Source organism: Ammospiza caudacuta, chromosome 1, assembly GCF_027887145.1.
Source record: "Ammospiza caudacuta isolate bAmmCau1 chromosome 1, bAmmCau1.pri, whole genome shotgun sequence".
In the NCBI taxonomy this organism is placed as follows: domain Eukaryota; kingdom Metazoa; phylum Chordata; class Aves; order Passeriformes; family Passerellidae; genus Ammospiza; species Ammospiza caudacuta.
Window position 1 is genome coordinate 16,575,463 of NC_080593.1, and position 17,790 is coordinate 16,593,252.

The window sequence follows — 17,790 nt, forward strand, 5'->3', positions numbered from 1 at the left end:
GCGCGGGACCCGCGGCCCAGCCCCGCCACAGGGCGTCACGCGCCCCCCGCGGGCGGGTCCCCGCCTCCGCCGCGGGCCAATGGCGGCCCGGCCCCGCGCGGCCCCTCCCTCCGCCAGCCAATGGCGCGCGGGCCCTGGGAGCGGGCGGGCCGTGGGCGCGCGGCCGTTGGGCTCCTCGGGCCCCGCCCCGGTGGGCGGCGCACGGCGCGCCCGGCCCGGCCCAGCGCGGCGGCGGCGATGCGGAGCCGGGGCGAGGGGAGCCGCGGGTAGACGGAGCTGACCCGCACTCGCGCGTCAGAGCCGGCCGCAGGTACGAGCAGCAGCCCCGCGGTGGTCCGCGAGCTGACGAGGGTCGCGGCGGGGGGCTCCGAGGCGCTAACGGTGCGCCGGAGGGATTTTCCACGGGAGGGCTCGGCGGGCGAGCGAGGGGATGCGGCAGGTGCCGGGCTGGAGCCGCTCGGTGCCGGGGGCGCGGGGAGGCGCCGGTTCCGAGATGGCCGCCGCCGCCTCCCCGGGGAGCCCCCTGGAGCCGCTGCCGTGCCCGCGGGGCTCTCCGGGGCGGGCGGCTCCGTGAGGCAGCGCCGGCTCCCCGAGCCCCCCCGCGGGCAGCGCCGGGGCGGGCGGGGGAGCTCCCGGTGGATCTAATCACGGCGAGTGCTCGGGCTTTTAAAACCTGCCGGGCTGCCCGGATTCGTTGCGCAGAGCTCGCTCTGGCAAGTAATGGATGTGACCGAGCCATTAAGGGACACCGGGCTGCGCAGCCGGGCTCTGGAGACCTATCAACTTCAATTTATGGGGTATCGGGAACAGGAGGCGTTTTTATGAATTGGCTGGTAATAACTTAATTCACCTGTGAGGCCAGCTGCTGTTAATGCCTACGTTTAATCTGCGTGGAGCAATAAATAGCTATTAATTTGGCGTGTTGCATGTGGAGAAGGTAGATGATATTTGAGGAAAGAGCTGGGAAGAGCAGTAGGTGCCTTTGCATGTTACTTGTGTGCTTTCCCTTCTGAATTCCTAGCTTCCTTTTATTTTACCCGTGTTTTTAACAACGTGCCTTTCTGTGCTTCCAGAGCTTCTTAACTGATTTGATTTCCTAAACAGCCTGTCATATCTTTGCTTTTTATTCCCTCTGAGTAAACTGTAGAGTGACTTCAGGGGCAATAGCTTTCAGTGATCATAGAATCGGCAAGGTTGGGAGAGAGCTTTAAGATCATGTCCAACCGTGAATGCATCAACACCATCACTGTAACTCCTAAAGCACTAAACCATATCACCCAGCGCCAGAATTCTTCCCTTTGAGGAAGACTAAACAGTCTGGACAGTGGTGATCAACATCATTAGACCTCATGGCTATCTTTGGTAGCTGAATTCAGAATTTGTTTTTTACAGTTAGGTTTTTTGGATGAGGTCTGGAGTTCTTATTTTAAGTTTACTTAGATCAGGAGCCTTTTAATGCGGCATGTTGCTTTGTAGGTGATCATTTTAAAATATAGTAGTTCAAATTTTGGTATGAACTATTCTCATCCATCAGGTCTCTTTTATGCAGGGATGTTATATCTTAGCCATTTTTATAGAAATACCTTGCTTAATTTACTACTAGGTTATTCACTTACTGAAAGTATTCTTTGTCCTTAATTGATGTGGATGATCAAATCTATAATCTCACTTAGAATTAACATTAGGATTTTGCTAGATGTCCTTGTTTGGATTAAGATTTTTTGCATTCAGGGTGTGTGACTGAATGTGGCTTCTTAAAGCTGTCTTAAAGCAACAGTAAATTTAGGGTTTGTGATTTAATCATGCAGAGCTAGGAAATGAGTGAATGAGAGTCATCAGTTTCAACTGTGCCAGTTTATTCATCTTTATGAAAAGGAATAAAGCAGTAACCTAAATGCTGAGGACTTGATTTAAATTATTTCAGACATTGGCTAGGTTTGGACTTTACTGTGAATGTGTTTATATTTACATGTGTACACTTAAAGGGAGGTGGGAAATCCCGGAGCTGCAGATTGCTGTCAGCTGGCAAAGTACATCAAGGAATGGTAGCTGTATGTTTGCTCTCTTCTTGTTCTCTGTGCACCCACTGGCAGTACTTATTAGAAACAGGATACTGTGTCAGATGGACCTTGAACCTGAGTCAGTATTGCATTTTTGTGTTTGTAATGAAATGTTTTCTGTGTAGTAGCATGTCGATAGGAAGCTAGATTTTAAAGTAGGCACGTGTCAGAGCTGTGAGTTTTTAAGAGTACAGTGCGAAAGTCAATACCAGGTACAGAAAAAGCAGGCTAAGGAATGTGCTATTACTTTGGAAGTTTATTTGCATTTTTGTTAACATCCAAACACCTGGTAGGAAATGGTCACAAGTATGTTTTCTAAGTGGCAACTTCCAGTCCTTTCCCGAGTGCCTTGCAGGAGTACTGTGCTTCTCACGAAGATGATGTTAAAGCTGCTGCAACTCCCATCTTATGATGTTGCAATGTTGCCTTTCCCTGAAACTCCAGCCTTAGTTCTGCTTTCCTGCACGGAATCTTCCCGTTCTGTGTGGCAAGCACCTGGGCCACCCGTGAGTCTGTCAATTAATTCTAGCATGTGGAAGGGAGCAGAATGGATCTATAAAACTCATTCAGTAGTGTCTTCCCTCCAAACTAGTTCTACTTTTTTAAAATTTACTGTGGAACTTGCTATGATAATGAGTAGAAGCAGGAAAAAAATCCAGTCTTGCTGCTAGCAAAGTGTCTGTTAGTTGCCTTGTAGAGAATGTTTTGGAAAGTTGTTGCAGTGAGTTAAGCAAGTTTGACCATCTAGAACTACATGAATTATGTGTAGGAGTGATGAAAGCTTCCCACATAGCTGTGCTAATGCAGTTTAATCCCAGGGTATGGTGTGTGTATTCTTCCTGACCTCATCTCCTGCTTGCTGCTGGTTTTTGTTTGGTAAAGAAAAGATGGAGTATATTAAATTGTGTCCTCCTAATTTTAGACTTAGAGGTACAATAATAAAGCTGAATTTATTTTTACCTGCTTTTAGTGGATTGTGGACATTTCTATCACAAGTGATATCATATACTTATCTAATATAGTACCTTGCTCTGTATTACAGAAATAGAGCACAAACATTACTTAATACACTTCAAATAACTTACACTGCAGTATCCTTAAAAGCCCTTGACACCCCAGACCACTAACTCTGTCCTGTGTCATTTTGGCCATATGGCTGTTCTGAGAACAGCTCTGATGCCATGTTTTTGTGTTTTACTGAATTGTTTCTGAGCATTACCATGAGAAGTGTTCAGTAAAGTTCTTTGACAAATGAGTTTTCAAAGACAGAAATAGATTATAGATACATGGACATGCTCTTTTTTTTAGCTGGCACTCTTGCATTTAGGGGAAACCCATCAGATATAAAAAATAAGGCATGTCTGAATATGCACAGTGTTGATGTTCTTGGATAGCTGCTTTCATTATGCTTAACTACCAAAGAACACAACTTGAATTTTCCACACACCTTGATAGGCTAACAGATTCTATGTGTTCTTAAGCAGTAGCATTAAGCAGACTAGTTTATGAGGCTCAGGATTTTGTCCTGAAAATGTTTTGTCAATCTACATTATGAATCATGACTAGAATCAATCTTATCTCACAGTTGAAAGCTCTGAAGAAAAGATGAGCTGCTAATATAAAAGGGTTTTCAGTCTATTTAATCTCTTGGAATCACATCGCTACAGTGGCCAACATCTTTATTATTTTTTTTTTGTCAGTGATGTAATAAGCCTGCAGCAAAAAGCTGATGGATGAACTCATGGTTTCTATCCTCAGTGACATCAGTATTTAAAGATAATAGTTGAATCAGTCCATAAACTGTAACTACAAACTATATTAAAGAGGAGTTATATTATATGTAATATAAATTGGGGAGATGAACTGTATTGTAGTTTGCAGTGTGCAGAGGAGTTGATGGCCCATGAACATGGGAGGAACAGGCCTGCCTTGCTCCTGCTTTGGCTGTCAGGTGCTTGCCATGCACGCCCCAGGGCTGCCCCTACGTGGATTCCATGGCTGCTGCTCCAATTCTGCATTTATTGCCAAGGGGAGACCTGGGGCGTTCCCAGTGTGTAGCAGCACTAGGCAGTGCAAAATGGACATTTGCTCAGTGTTGGTGTGCACAGCCAGCTATGGGCTAAAGCTTATTGCTAACTTTCAAAGCAGAGTAATTAGCTATGGGGAAGCAAAGAAATGAGCATTGTTACTACAGACAAGAAGTCACAGGTACTTAAGAGCTTTTCAAAGTGGACATATTCAGTGCAGTGGTAGAAGGCTTACACCTAAAACTTCATATCAGAATTTGCATGTTTTTAATGTATAAGATGGAATGATATATCTGAAGTCTTACAGATGACTAACATATCTAACAGATATGTTAGATAAAGCTTACATGTACCCATTTAAAAATAATTATTTTGCCTAATTCTAATGTTAAGACCAATTTATCTCAGACAAGTGTGGAGGCAGAATAAATATGCAATTTGAAATCCTCCCTCCCCCCAGCTAAAATAAGTCTTTTGACTTCTCTTGTTTCTGCAGAGTTTAATATAGAATCAGATATTTGGAAGTTAACTAATTTAAATTTATTTTCCTAACAATTAAAAGGGAAAAAAGTGCAAATATGTAATATGTCCAATACTGACTAGAATGTCATATTACTGTTACCCTTTCTCTTTTCTTTCAGATTCCATAGACTCTCAGCTTGGCAATCTGAAAAATGCATTATCTTGTGCTGCTGTTGAAGTGAAAACAGTTATCCAGGTAGGACTCCCTTGTAATGACCCTTGCTCATTATTTTCTGATACTGAATTAGGCTGTTGCTTGTTTTCTGCTGCCCTGAGCAATGAACAGATGTCTGTATGTCAGTATTAAAGACCAATAATAATTTCATATCATGTTTAGTATTAATAAATAAAGTTGTGAAAGTGTTGTACCATTATGTGGTGTAAGTATTGTGTGTTGTCTAATTGTGTACTGCTTTATTGTCTTGTAAAGACAGCCTCTTTTTTGAGTCAAGAATGAATAAAATTTCTTATGTTATTTCATCACGTATGATAGGAGAAGTTTTGAACAAATAGGGAAGTATTGCAAATACGGCCAACAGTTAGTAAGGACTGACTTTGAAACATGTTGCATCATAAATTGTGTAGCAAGTTTAGGCATAGAGTAAAACTGCATCAGAGCTACTAATTGTGTCTCAGAATTTGAGAACACACACATCCAGGTATAAAAAGATCATAGTGAACCTTTATTGCTTTCATAATGTATTGTTTTGTGGATTGAGCTTGGTTTAGCCAGCGAAGCTGTTCTGAGAGGAACAAAGTAGTTTCGGATACGAAGTGCAGAGCTACTGTTTCACAGACAATATGCCATGAATGCTATCTAAAGAAACAGACTTGACATTGCTAATTATACATGAGAGTGAAGTATATTTATTTCACACATCGATGTGACCGAATCAGAAGCTTCAACTGGCATATGGGGAGGGTTTTTTGTGGTTTTAAAAACACCTTACAAGTTCAGCTGATGAAAAACTTTGCTTATTTATCACGGTCCAGGAGAGTTGGAAAACAAGAACTAAATCTGGTCTAATTCTGTATATAAAGAAACAGTCCTGAATTTCTTCAGAGATTTGACAGATACAGTAATGAAGATTTTCAGTGCCTAAACAGACACTGTGATAGACGTTTTCAGTGAAAAGCTGTTCATGAGCAGTTAATTATCTCATTGTAATCTGGGTCATTTGGGAAGCTGTGAACACAGTTAACTTCTGTGTTAGGATTGCATTGTAACTGAAGTGTGCGTGTGGAAGGGAGAACGCCAGAGCTGCATCATCTTGAAACTTGCAAGGCTGGAGAAGTGACCAAAACCAACCTCTCACCGAACAGCTTGCTGCCTAGTTAAGGTGAATGAAGGCTAAAGCTTAACGAAGCTGTGAAATCGCTACTCTAAATCATATCTGAAAATCTTTGCTCCTCCCTCAGTGCTTTCCCTCCCACCAGCCCGAGGCAGTTAGTGCTGCTCCCACCAGGACAAACAGCAGCCCTTTGTTAGCTGTCTTGCCTGGGGCACACCCTGTCCTCACACTGCTGCTGCTCTCTTGCCATCTGGGAATCCCGGAGACCCTGAAAGGAGCCTTTTGCTGCCTGGTCTCCAAGGTTAACTGATTCAGTAAATCTGTGCTACCTCCAGTACACATCGAGCTAACCTGTAACTTCAGTCCCAGCATTTAATTTCCGTGGGCATGGGAACATCCAGTACCACAGCTTGTAGGCTTCTTACTCAAAGATTGCTTACTTCTCTAAGGATCCAAATCTGTGACTTTGAAAGATCAAAATTATATGTGCTAGAAACTTTGTCCTGGTATTGAAATGGCACTACAAGTACTACAGCCCAACAAGACTGAAAGGGCTTGAGCTGCAGTGTGTGACTCTCTGCTTCAAAAGCTTGTTGAGTGTTTGAAATGTGATACAGACAGTGACTTGGACCACCTTCCAGCTGCCTCCACCAGTCTGAGCAAGGGTATCAAAATGGCAAGCAAACCTCAGAGGATAGAACTGTGAATGGCATGCTTTGAGCCAAGTGCTGAAGGGTGCCTTTGGTCCCTCATCTGACTGCTGTGAGAGTCATGTGTCTGCGCCGGGGGACCTGGCGAGACACCCTGGGTGCTTCCCAGGGAGGACTGGCTGCCTTCAAGAAATCTTGGTGGTTAAAATGGAGAGCAAAAATCATGTGCAGCAGCTGAGTACTGAGGCAACACAGATCAGTTGTCCAGCAAACACATTTTTGTACTGAGTGTAGAAAAGACAGATGTCATGGCTGCAACTTGCAAATGTGGATGGTTGGATGCTGTTGTAGTCTCCATCTGTTTAGAGATGCTGAAAGATGCTGCTTCTAGTGGATGGGGGGCATGCTGTCAGCCAGACTGAGGGAGAAACTGTCACTGGGAATAGCAGCTTTTGGACTGCAGCTGGAGGGGAGAATGTCCTCCTGAGCAGTTAGATGTGCAAAGTTTTGTTTGAGTGCCACAAAGGGAAGGATTCACAAGGCAGTTACTGGAGGAGGGAAGTTAAAAGGGACAAGTGACTTACTGGGAGTCAAATGACCAGATTGGCAACTGGAGAAAAGCTGAAAACTTCATTGTGCCAGCTGTGGAGGCTTTTGCTTCCCAGAAGCTATAGAAACCTTCCTAGCACTATATACTGTATTAAACATTATCTTAACTCCTGATTTCTTGACATATGCATTTATTACTTAATGAAGATAATGAAGATTCCCTCTCATTAGGGCCTTTTATTAAACTTGGTCACATTGATACATTAAGACTATTAAATACCTTTACAAAGAAAAAAAAAGATTGGGATGGGAACAGAAGGGTGTTAGAAACAAATATGAAAATTTGTCTGAAAAGAAGACTCTTTAGCTGACATGGCTGTGGAAGAAGATGTTAAATATTTTAGATACAGAAAGATACTCTAGCAGAGCTGTAAAACATACTTTTTTTTGTGGATACTTGATTTAAAGTGTGCAGGCATTAATATGACAAATATTTGGATTTTGAGAAATAAAACAAACCCATACATTTCACACAGCACAGGAGTCTTAGGTAATACTTATTAGGAAAGGTTTGCAAACTGAGTAACCTTTTCTCACAGTAGAAACTGGCTGATCTGCTAATTATATTTAATAAGTCATAGAACACCAAGGGAATGTAAGAAATTTTGCCAAATGCTCTTTTTCTTTTAATATTTAGAGAAGAGTTGGCTAGGGGGTATGTGTGACCCAAATCAGTTCTAGTTGGTTTTTATCACCTTAACTGACTGTAAAAAAGTACAGAGAAACAAAACCAACATGTGTCATATGAAGATGGGTCATCTCAACCAGTAACTCTATCCCCAGTGCTTCCCTTCTGGGTCAGCAAAGCAGAGGTGGTGTTAGTTTTTTCTTATGGTCTGGAACTAAAGCTTCCTGTAGGAAGATAGGTTTAGGTAAATACTCTGTTTAACTGCTCTGTGAATGGAGGCAGACAGCAATTGTAACACAATGTTTAATTCTGTAGCTTTTTTGTGTAGGTGGACATGTAATTGGTGATGGCTGTGGAGTAAATGTCATTTCATTAATGTTGAATTTGTATTTTACTCCTCAGACTTTCAGTTTTACCACACTATTTAATGAATTACACATAGCTGTCTTGACTTCCTATGGGTGATAGCAGTTACACTTGAAAGAAAACAAGAGGAATTCTGGTTTCTTTATCCAAGGGCTGAGCTCACCATTTTAAGTGCTGCTAACTTACATCAGGGAGTTAAATGTCCTACCTTATTAAATCACTTACTCTGTCTTCTCTAAAGCTTTCATTTAGCTTTGATACAGCATTAATATTTAAAATGCATGCATCAGTTCAACAGACACATGCATTACTTATCAAAACACTGCAGCTTATTAAAACAAAGCTGCTGTCATCACAGGTGAAAGTCTAGAGTGACATGCAGTGCCAGGAGGTGTGTTGTATATTTTCACAAGGTGTTCATTTGGGATGGTGGGTACTTCAGGAAGAAAAAACAAAAGTGGATGCCTTATCCCTGGTGGTGTTCAAGGCTGGGTTAGATGAGGTCTTAAATAACCTCATCTAGTGGGGGGAATCCCTGCCCACAGCAGTGGAGTTGGAACTAGGTGATCTCTTAGGTCTCTTCCAACCAAAACCATTCTGTGATTCCATGAAAAAAATCACCTTGGTAATATGAATGGAGTATCTCCAGATTGCTGACATGAAAACATGCATGCACATTAATATGGTCTAGCACTAACAGACCATAGTAACAGGGAAGAATTAAGTAATTGGACCTTCTGTTCAGTGTGTTTGTATGAACAGTTTCTACTGTGTCAGAGCCGCTATGTTTAAATTGAGATTTCTTACTTTTGCCCACATTGTAAAGATATGAGTAACAAATTTAGTTATCCTCAGTTGTCTAAAAGCAAATCTCATCTTGTATGTGATACTTATGGTTAGGTATTCGTTTAATTACTAATTTGCAGCTCATAAGGTCACTCAGCAGTGGGATAAAAATAAGAGTGTGTCTTTCTTCCAGTGCCTGCAGAGGCGTGGTTGGAGTGGCTGCTGCCTGTCTGCAGGATTCCAGCATGCTTCTGTTGCTCCTGGCTCCCAGGCCACAAGGACAGTGTCCTCATACAGAGGCCAGACAGCTTCATCCCTGTCCTAGCACTGGGGTGCTTCTCACTCACTAGCAGGTCAAATTCAAATGCTGATTTCCCTTATTTTTATTTTTAGGTGTGCGTTGACAGTGAGCAAAGGGCTAAACCTTCCCTTTGTGCCTTCCAGTTAGTGTGGGCCTTACAGCCCATGTGCTGGCCATCACACACGAATGAAAGGCATATTGTCACCTTCTTCCTCTCTCAGCAGGGCTAGGTTTTGATTCTGCTTTAACAACTGTTAATGTCTCCCTACTGTTGTTCCTTATATCATCTCCTGAATAGTGGAAATTAAGAGAATGTCTCTCTTCCTCTGTATATATTTTGCTGCCTTTAGAAAGAAATAGATCTCTCTGTACTTCTTGGAATGCTTTTAGAGGCATTAAATAATATATAGTTTTGAATTTGTAAGTAATAATACGACCTCTTCTTCTTGAAAACTCATTCTTGAGAAGTATGCCAAGATGTTATCTCCCCACTTGAATGCTTGATTAGAGATATGAGATTTGATATGGGTGTGTGTGACAGCCTGCCTTCCCAATGGAGAAGTAAGAACATGCCACAGCCTGACTGAAAGCCTAATGTCTAATTACCTTGTGCTAAATCTTGTGATGTTTTTTACGATGTTATAATAGGAAAGGTAACCCCAAATCCAGTGTTTACATGTTGCATATCGACTCACAAATCTAGAAACTAGAAGTTACAAACACATGGGAAATGATACATTTTCTCTTCTTTGTAGTTAGATAATCTTTTTTTGGGGGGGGGAGGGGTTGGATGTTTCTATGCATAGACTTCTTCATATGCACATCTACTTACAAGAAATTCTTTCATGATGTATGTGTTTAAGTACAATACAGTCCTCACTGCAAGAAGACTGAATGTGTGTGGGTATACGTGTGCATCTGCAGCTGTTACCAAGGGAGACATTTGACCTTGAGTTTCAGATGATTGTTGCATCAAGCCTCTCTCCCTAATGAGTCTTCCCCACCTTCCTCGTCAGTGAAACCTTTCTCAGGCTAGGCAAAAAAAGCAGAGAGTGATGAGGTGCAGAAAGGAAAATGTCAGATGCTTGCCATTCTTTTAGCAGAATCAGCCCATTTCAGGAGAATTTTTTTCTGAACTTGTGCTGGAAGGGAGCAGAGAAGTAGTCCTGGAAATAGTAAAGCTAAAGGAAAAGCTCAGCTAATCCACTGGATCATACAGGAATCTTGTAGCAAAGGATGGATGGTAAAAACTTTAAAGGCCTATTTCCAAAGGGTCAAGGGATGAGCTGTTTGGATCACCAGGTATGGAACTGGCTTCAGCCCTGACATGAATTGATGTAGTAGTACCACAGCCTAGGTCAGTGGTTCCCAATCAGTAAGTTGCATTGTCATGGGGCACAGTTTGTTCTCTGTACCCTTTTCTTTGTTAGACAATGCTGAAGAGAGAACAAACAGTATTGTCAGGCTGGCTTGGACTTCTCTTTGTAGTAGTTCCTTAAGTGGTGCTGGGATGTTTCCTCCATGTAGCTAAACTGGGCTGTGTTCTGGCAGTCAACGTGAGGCAGATTTCTTTCTCTGTTGCTGATGTCTTATCAGAGAGTTCTTGATATGACCTATTTTCATGGGAGTCTTTGGCTTATGACTTGGCATGGGATTTAACAGCTCCCAGAATTACTTATGTGGTTTTATAAACTTGGAATTAAATACAAATGAAGAAAGAAGAACCTTGCCAATAAAAACTGCAAGTTTTTGTGACTGTCAGCCTGAGGCCTAGCATAAACAACTATTCCAGAGATGCCCTAGTCATAGTTCCAATACAGTATTTCAGAAAGTATTGTTTCAAAATAATATACTAAAAAATGGCTGTGCTGCTTGGGACACAGCATTCCTTTACTGTCATTGCAGTGACAGCAAAATAATTCAGGCTGCTTGTAAACTGACCAGGGGTGAGTGTAGAGAGTAACCAGAATATCTGGGAGGGAATTCTGTAAATTGTTTGTGGGTGCAGTCTGGAAGAAGCAGAAGACACAAAGCAAGAGTATTTTGAAATGGATGCAGTTCTTGGCATCTGCACATTTTCTGAATGCTCTAAGTTAGTTTTGTATAGACAGCTTTTCCTCTTGTGTGCTTACAGTGTTTCTGAAGAGTTCAGTTTCCTCTTTTAATGCTTATCTTAAGGGAAAGACCTTTTGTGATACAACATATTCTCAGTAACTTTTTTCATTTTATAGGTAAGCTTCTGCAAAAATGAATTATACTTCAATAATTTGTGTACTTACAATTTTGTAAAATTTAGAGAAATGAAAACCAATTCAAGTAGATTTTATCTTCCAGTTTATTTACTTTTGTATCAGACTGCTGAATGTCAAAATTTGCCAGAGGCCCTATATATGATATAGTTATAGTTTTGTATTTTGCTATCTAAGACTATGGTAAAAAATCAAAATGATCTACAAACAGTTAACTGCAATTTATCTTAGCAATATCCAATATATCCCTTTCTATATGTGATGGAGAGAAATGCAGCTAAAGTTGAGATGAGTATGCTACTTTGTGGTACAAGGCAGATCAGGTGGTGGATTATGAGGAGGCCAAGAAGCAGAGATCTCTTTGGTACTTCCAGATGAAAAATGATCAAAGACTTGACGTGGAGTTGCAGTGAAGATGTGAAAGTGGTCATTTGAGCTTGGCATGTGCTGCTAAGGACCAGCTTGCTGAGGTTAGTAGGGTAGGTCAAGTAAAATGTGTCTGTTTACTCTCAGCCGGGCTAATGGGAAGTCTTTTGTGATATCTTGCAGCACACCTTTTTTCAAACCTGTCTGAATTATGCAGTCATATGCCTAGAATATACTGTGAATCAGATCTGTGGGCTGTCATAGTGAATTAAGAATGTATGCTGTTTGGATGACAGGGTTAAAAAGCACTGGTATTCTGTTATAAGCAGATGAACTAAAATAGAAGGAAAATGCTGTGGTGTGATATAAACAAACTGAAAATGGACTGTAGTGCTGCCTTGCAGCTAGCATGCTCTGTGCTTTGCTAAGAGAATAAAGCTAAGTAAAATACAGATTGAGATTAATTTACAGAAACTGTATGGCTCAGACACAAGTTTTATTATTGCTCTGAAAAACTTTCCATGGGTTTAACCACAATGGTTTTGTAAGGAATAGAGATGTATCTCTGGATGTAAAGCAAGTTGAAAGGCTGGTATGCCTGAAAGGCTGTCTGCTCTTTCAAGTTATAAAGTCTAATAGAATGTGTTATTTCTGTGACTGTTCATGTCTAACCAATTCTCTTACACCCTCATGATTGCTGTAGTTTTTCTGTTTAAGGAGGGCAGAAGTGGTGATTTGAACCTTTAACAGCAAAGCCATTTCTGGCTCCTCCTGATGAAGACAGTAAGGGTTGGAGCAAATCAAGGGCCCATTGAACATACTGGATGTCATATTGTTTGGGGTAAGGTGATCTGCTGTGTGTGTGCAGAATGCTCGGGGTGCAGATCATAGGAGTACCTGGTTGCATGGAGACAAATAACCTGAGCTCTTTCAGATTTGTGAGTACTGCATGAGAGGTGTGCTTTCTGCAGAGGCAGCATGAAATTATGAGAAATGAGGTTATGGGTCTAAGATATTTATGAAACTATACTCTGTGAAGTTTATTCTTGGCAAAGTTTGTCCTGCTGTGATATTAATATATCTGGCTTTGCTTTCTGTGCTGTAATTATTCTGGGGTACTGCCTGACAGATGGTTATATCTTAGGGTTGTATCAGAATGATGTTATTTGCTTGACAGGTATTGTTCTCTTAGGAACATGGGACAGGAAAGGACCTGCCTATTCATCAAGTTTATTTTCATGCTCTTGTAGGCTTTATGTCATACAGACATTGCCATATGGAGCTCTGTCTTAAAAGCAGCTGAGCCTTTTCCCCTCACTGTTTTAATTAGAAGCCTCTTCTAGTGCTAAATTCCTCAACATGATGAAGCTGCTTAGATTGTTCAGCCTAAATTTATTCATCATCAGTTGGTAACAATCTTGTGCCAAGATTGTCCTTTTATTTTAAATAGGTTTTTCTTAGTATTTTACAATTATTTCAGTGTTTTTATACATAGCCCTTGCTTTTCTGCTCAGCTTTATTTTTGTTAGGCTAAGGCCAAGTCCTTGCAGCCTCCCTCAGTTCTGTTGAAAGTAGAGCAAAATGAAGGAATGGGTAGTTGGAGACTTTTCAGCTTTCACCTAGCAGGTTTTTCCAGTTCTCTGAGAAGGGCGTGTCTTATTCTTTGTACTCTTGTTGATAAATGAAGTGAATAGGAGCTTCCTTGTTATTGCATTGCACCAACAGAACCACAGACAGAAAATTTTGTATTTTAAACGCTCTGAAAATTGTCTTCAAGTAGCAAGATTGTTCAAACAGTAGGGACTCGTGGTATATCCTCTCATTTAGGAATAGAGACAATCCTATCAAAGGGGTGTTGAAAGGCAGGCAGATGTTTGATTGCTTCAAGTGCATGAGTTCCATTTTGTGTTTTTTTGTGTTTTTCCTTAGGCTGTTAAATGTTCAGATCAGTATTCTGTGGCTGATCTGTGCACAAATTCTTTGTGCATTTTTAATGACTTACTGCTAAAATGTGTGATCAAAGATAAATCAGACCAATTACAAAGGAATCAAAAACTGGAATTATATTTAAATATTTTTCTGACTAATATTTATAGACATGTGCTACTTGTAAGGCTCTCAGTAAATCAGTGTTCTCTCCAGACATTTATATTTGAAATACATTAATGGAAGATGTAAAAGGCAGATAAACTTTTCAGAATTTTGCAACAGAATTTTAAGAAAAAAAATTTTTAAAAGGCTTCAGTCGGAAGACTTGACCTAATTTCTTCCCATTTAAAGTCCTAAAGGCTGTTGTCTTGGAAAAAATAAAGCAAATACTGTTTAAAATGCAGTGGATGGTTTTATGTCCTAGGTTTTGACAAAGAACATAAGCTTTGTAATGTTCAATACTGCAGCTCATAACATTCAGGCTCCTGGCTAAGAAAGTATGGAGGCATCATATGATGATGATGTTCTGATTTCCTGATTAGAATTTAAATGTGTAATGTGGAGCACTGGTACAGTGAAGCTGGTTGGTAGGAAACCAGGGTATACCTTAGACATACATATGACCCTTACATTTATCAGAAAATAAATCCCATACCCCTTTCTGCAGTTTTCTCTTGGGAAGATGCTTTTGGTACCTATCTTTTATGTAGTGAACTAACAGTTAATTAGCTGATGAGTCCAAGAAACAGGAGGCCTTGTTCCTGGGTCCTTCTCAGCCTGGGGGATTTCAAGTCCACATTTTTCTCCTCCCAGAGAGCTGTGAGGTGGTGGTTCGTGCCTAGGAAGGGGATCCAGTCCCCAGACTGCAGATCCACACTTCGTGTCCACTGTCCGGAACCCATCAAGGTGCATTTCTGACTGCGCTGTAGAATCATGGAATTGTCAAGCTTAGAAAAGACCTCTGTGATCACTGAGTGCAGCCATTAACCCAGCACCACTGTGCTTTGCTCAGAACAGTGTCCCCAGGTGCCGCTGTCGCCTTCCCCTCAGGGAGGATACGGCAGTCCTGTGCAAAGGGTCCTGCAGGCTGATGGGTCAGGTGTGTTCTCGTGAAACACAGATTCAATTCTTCTTGCTTTTCCAGGAAAGTAAATTCTGCAACTGGAGAGCAGGAGAATTAACATCCAATCAATCTGGTTTTATTCTAATTTAATATTTTTAGCACTTGTTTGAGTACTGTTTTCTGCTTAATATTTGACCAGAAAACTTTTTAGCAACTTGATTCCATTTCCAACTGTAATAAGGAAATGGAATTGTAATGGCCATCACTGATTATATCACTTCTGGGCATGAAATTTGAGTTATTTCAATTTATGGTGTGTTTTTTTTTTTTTTTTTTTTGTTTTTTTGTTTTTTTTTTAAGAAAAAAACCCCTCATGTATGTATCTTTTTTTTCAAAGACAGAAATTGTGCTTTTGAATCCTGATACAGGAAAAGAAACAGGAATTTATAGCTGTTCTAGTTTAAAATATATATTTTGTGTATTTGCAGGCTATACTGGAAAACCCAACTCTGAATTTACTTGCTGAGCTAAATAATTTCTTTTTTGTTACTAAGTGGTGACATAACACATCTGCAAAAAAAAAATCCTACTCTGCTCAGTTAAAGAAGGCAAGATTATAGTGAATGGGAGACTTAAGAAGAGGGTAACCTAGCTGTGAAACTTACTGTTAAAATGAAAAATAATTCAAAATTTTTTCTTTGCATTTTTCTATGTTGTTTTGGTTTCCTATGTGATAACTCTCAAAGGTTAGGCTTCTACCTGGGCAAAGTTGTAATAGAATGAAATTTAGTCAGTTTTGGCTCTTAAGGCGTTCCTTAGCTTGGAAGTGAAAAAAGAATGGGAAGAACTTTGCTCAATGAAAAAAATTAAAATAATCGTGCTAACTGTTGATTTTTAGCTCCAACCTGCTAAATCTTCTGTGTTTCTCAGTGTGAGACAATGGTTTCCTTCATGCATGAGTGACTTCTTTAAAAATACAATTCCTGGATGCTATGAAGCGGAATTCATTAAAAAATCGTTGAACACTGGTATGATTGCACACTTGTGGGGATGGCTGTAAAGCAGAAGGAAACAATGTGTGCCCAGACAGCCATTATGGGATTGGTTTTTGTGTCCTGTATTGTGTGGAATATGAAGAAAGGGCAGTCCATGCTTCTGATCTGCAAGACATCTTCACTCAAGTGGTTTAGCTTTCCTAGCTGGCACAGTTCACAGCAAGGAGCACATGTGCAGTGTCTGAGATACCTCAACACGACAGCTTCTGCCAAATTTCACTCATGTTTCCAAATGTAATATTATGCTTATGTCCTATCCTGACTCTGGCACTGAATTAAAACAGCACCTGTTAATATTAAGAATAAATGAAGTTACTGTAATGTTGAGGATAAAGAGGTTTTGGTGAAAGAAAATTGGATGTGAGATTTAGATTTCCTGCCTTATTAAATATTTCAAGTGGTGGCGTTCTACTTCAGTTTTCTTTAGAAGTCAGAAAGCAGTATTACAGTGGTAGCACACACCTTTTTACTTAAATCTTTCAGGAGCTGGTATTTGCTGTTATGCAGTTCAAATGCTTTTAAGGGATAAAGAGAAACACTCTGGAACATCATTTTTGTTTTTGAGATAAGTGGTTTTTTTCAGAAGCTTGTTATTCCTCTGCATGTTGTCTGATTCTCATTTGCATTTAAATCAGCGTGAGCAGAGTTGTGTAGCTCACTGGTGTTCCTCTTCAGTCTGACAGCTGAAGAATAGCAGATGTAAGTATGAACATTAGGCTAAGGCTTGCATTGTGCAGCCAGCAAGCATTTGTTCTGGCTGGAGCAGAAAGTTAAAACACAGATTTCTTTCTGCTTCAACTAGTGAACATTGCTGGGTTTTCTGGGTTCAGTGCTGCTTTTGGGTTGTGCTGCAATTGCTAAAAGCAGTGAGCACCTGCACTGTGGATGTTACTGCTGTGGATAAAGAAGGGTAATGCTACTGATGCACAGTTGTTTTTCTAATACCATAGCTGTCTTTCAGGATACTGTCTCAAAATAATGTGTTTTCTTTAATACTGAAGAATATATTGCAAAAAACATCTGTTCTGTACTCTATAACTGAATTTCTCTTAAGAGTGGTAGATAAAGGATCATGATGATCTAAGCACTGTTCTGTTTCTAGTGGGAAGAAAGAAGTGGGGGCAAGAAGATGATAGTACCTTTATTAGGATATTGGCAAAGAGATGACTGGGGAAGAGAATCCTTTCTGTTGCTGCTCAGAATGAACATTGTGTGGCTCCTTGGATGGGAAAGCAGGAGAGCTGATTGTCAAGGACCAAGGGATCCAACAGGATCTTAAAGAAATTGGGCAGTGTCTACCTTGCACTGAGAAATGTGATTAACATGTTAGATTCTCCAAAAGATTAATTGTGGAGGAAGTTGTCTGGGGAGAGCTGGTTGTGCTCCTTGGTATATGACAGTTCAATACTTTCATCTCCTAATATCCGTAATGAAAATCACTGAAAAAAAACCAACTATAAGAAAAGGAGCAGGAGAACTAGTGATTTTAGTTGAAGAACATTGTTTTAGAAGTTCTTGTGAATGTGCATTGCTTTCAGTGGAATTAATGGAATAGAAAAAAACCTACCTTTCTTGTCTTCTTGGAAAACCAGGCTTAGTTCAGTTTGATATATACTTGTGCCTGGGTGTGTCTTGCTCAAATGTCAGTCCTAACTTAGAAGCTACAGAGGCATCCTCCTCAATAAATCATTACTTGAAGGCAACACGCGCTAGGATTTTTTTTTTTAAATTGAAGTGGATATTTTTGGATAGATACTATTTTAAGATTATTTTAATGGAAGGGCTTCCTCTTCCTATTTTTTCAGTTGCTCACTCACTGGTGATAATAGGAGATGAAAGCTTTGCAGTAGTTGATCTGTTGGGGTACAGAAAAATAAGGCAATGAAT

General features: G+C 40.6%; 1 protein-coding gene across 1 annotated transcript in view; it reads left to right on the forward strand.

Moving 5' to 3' along the window:
- Window positions 1–210: 210 nt before the first annotated feature.
- Window positions 211–17,790, forward strand: part of MPP7 (MAGUK p55 scaffold protein 7) — a 146,730-nt gene continuing 129,150 nt past the window's right edge. The window contains exons 1-2 of the mRNA XM_058802274.1: window positions 211–310; window positions 4,729–4,805. The gene's annotated coding sequence lies outside the window, so the exon portion shown is untranslated. The remainder of the gene's footprint in view (window positions 311–4,728; window positions 4,806–17,790) is intronic.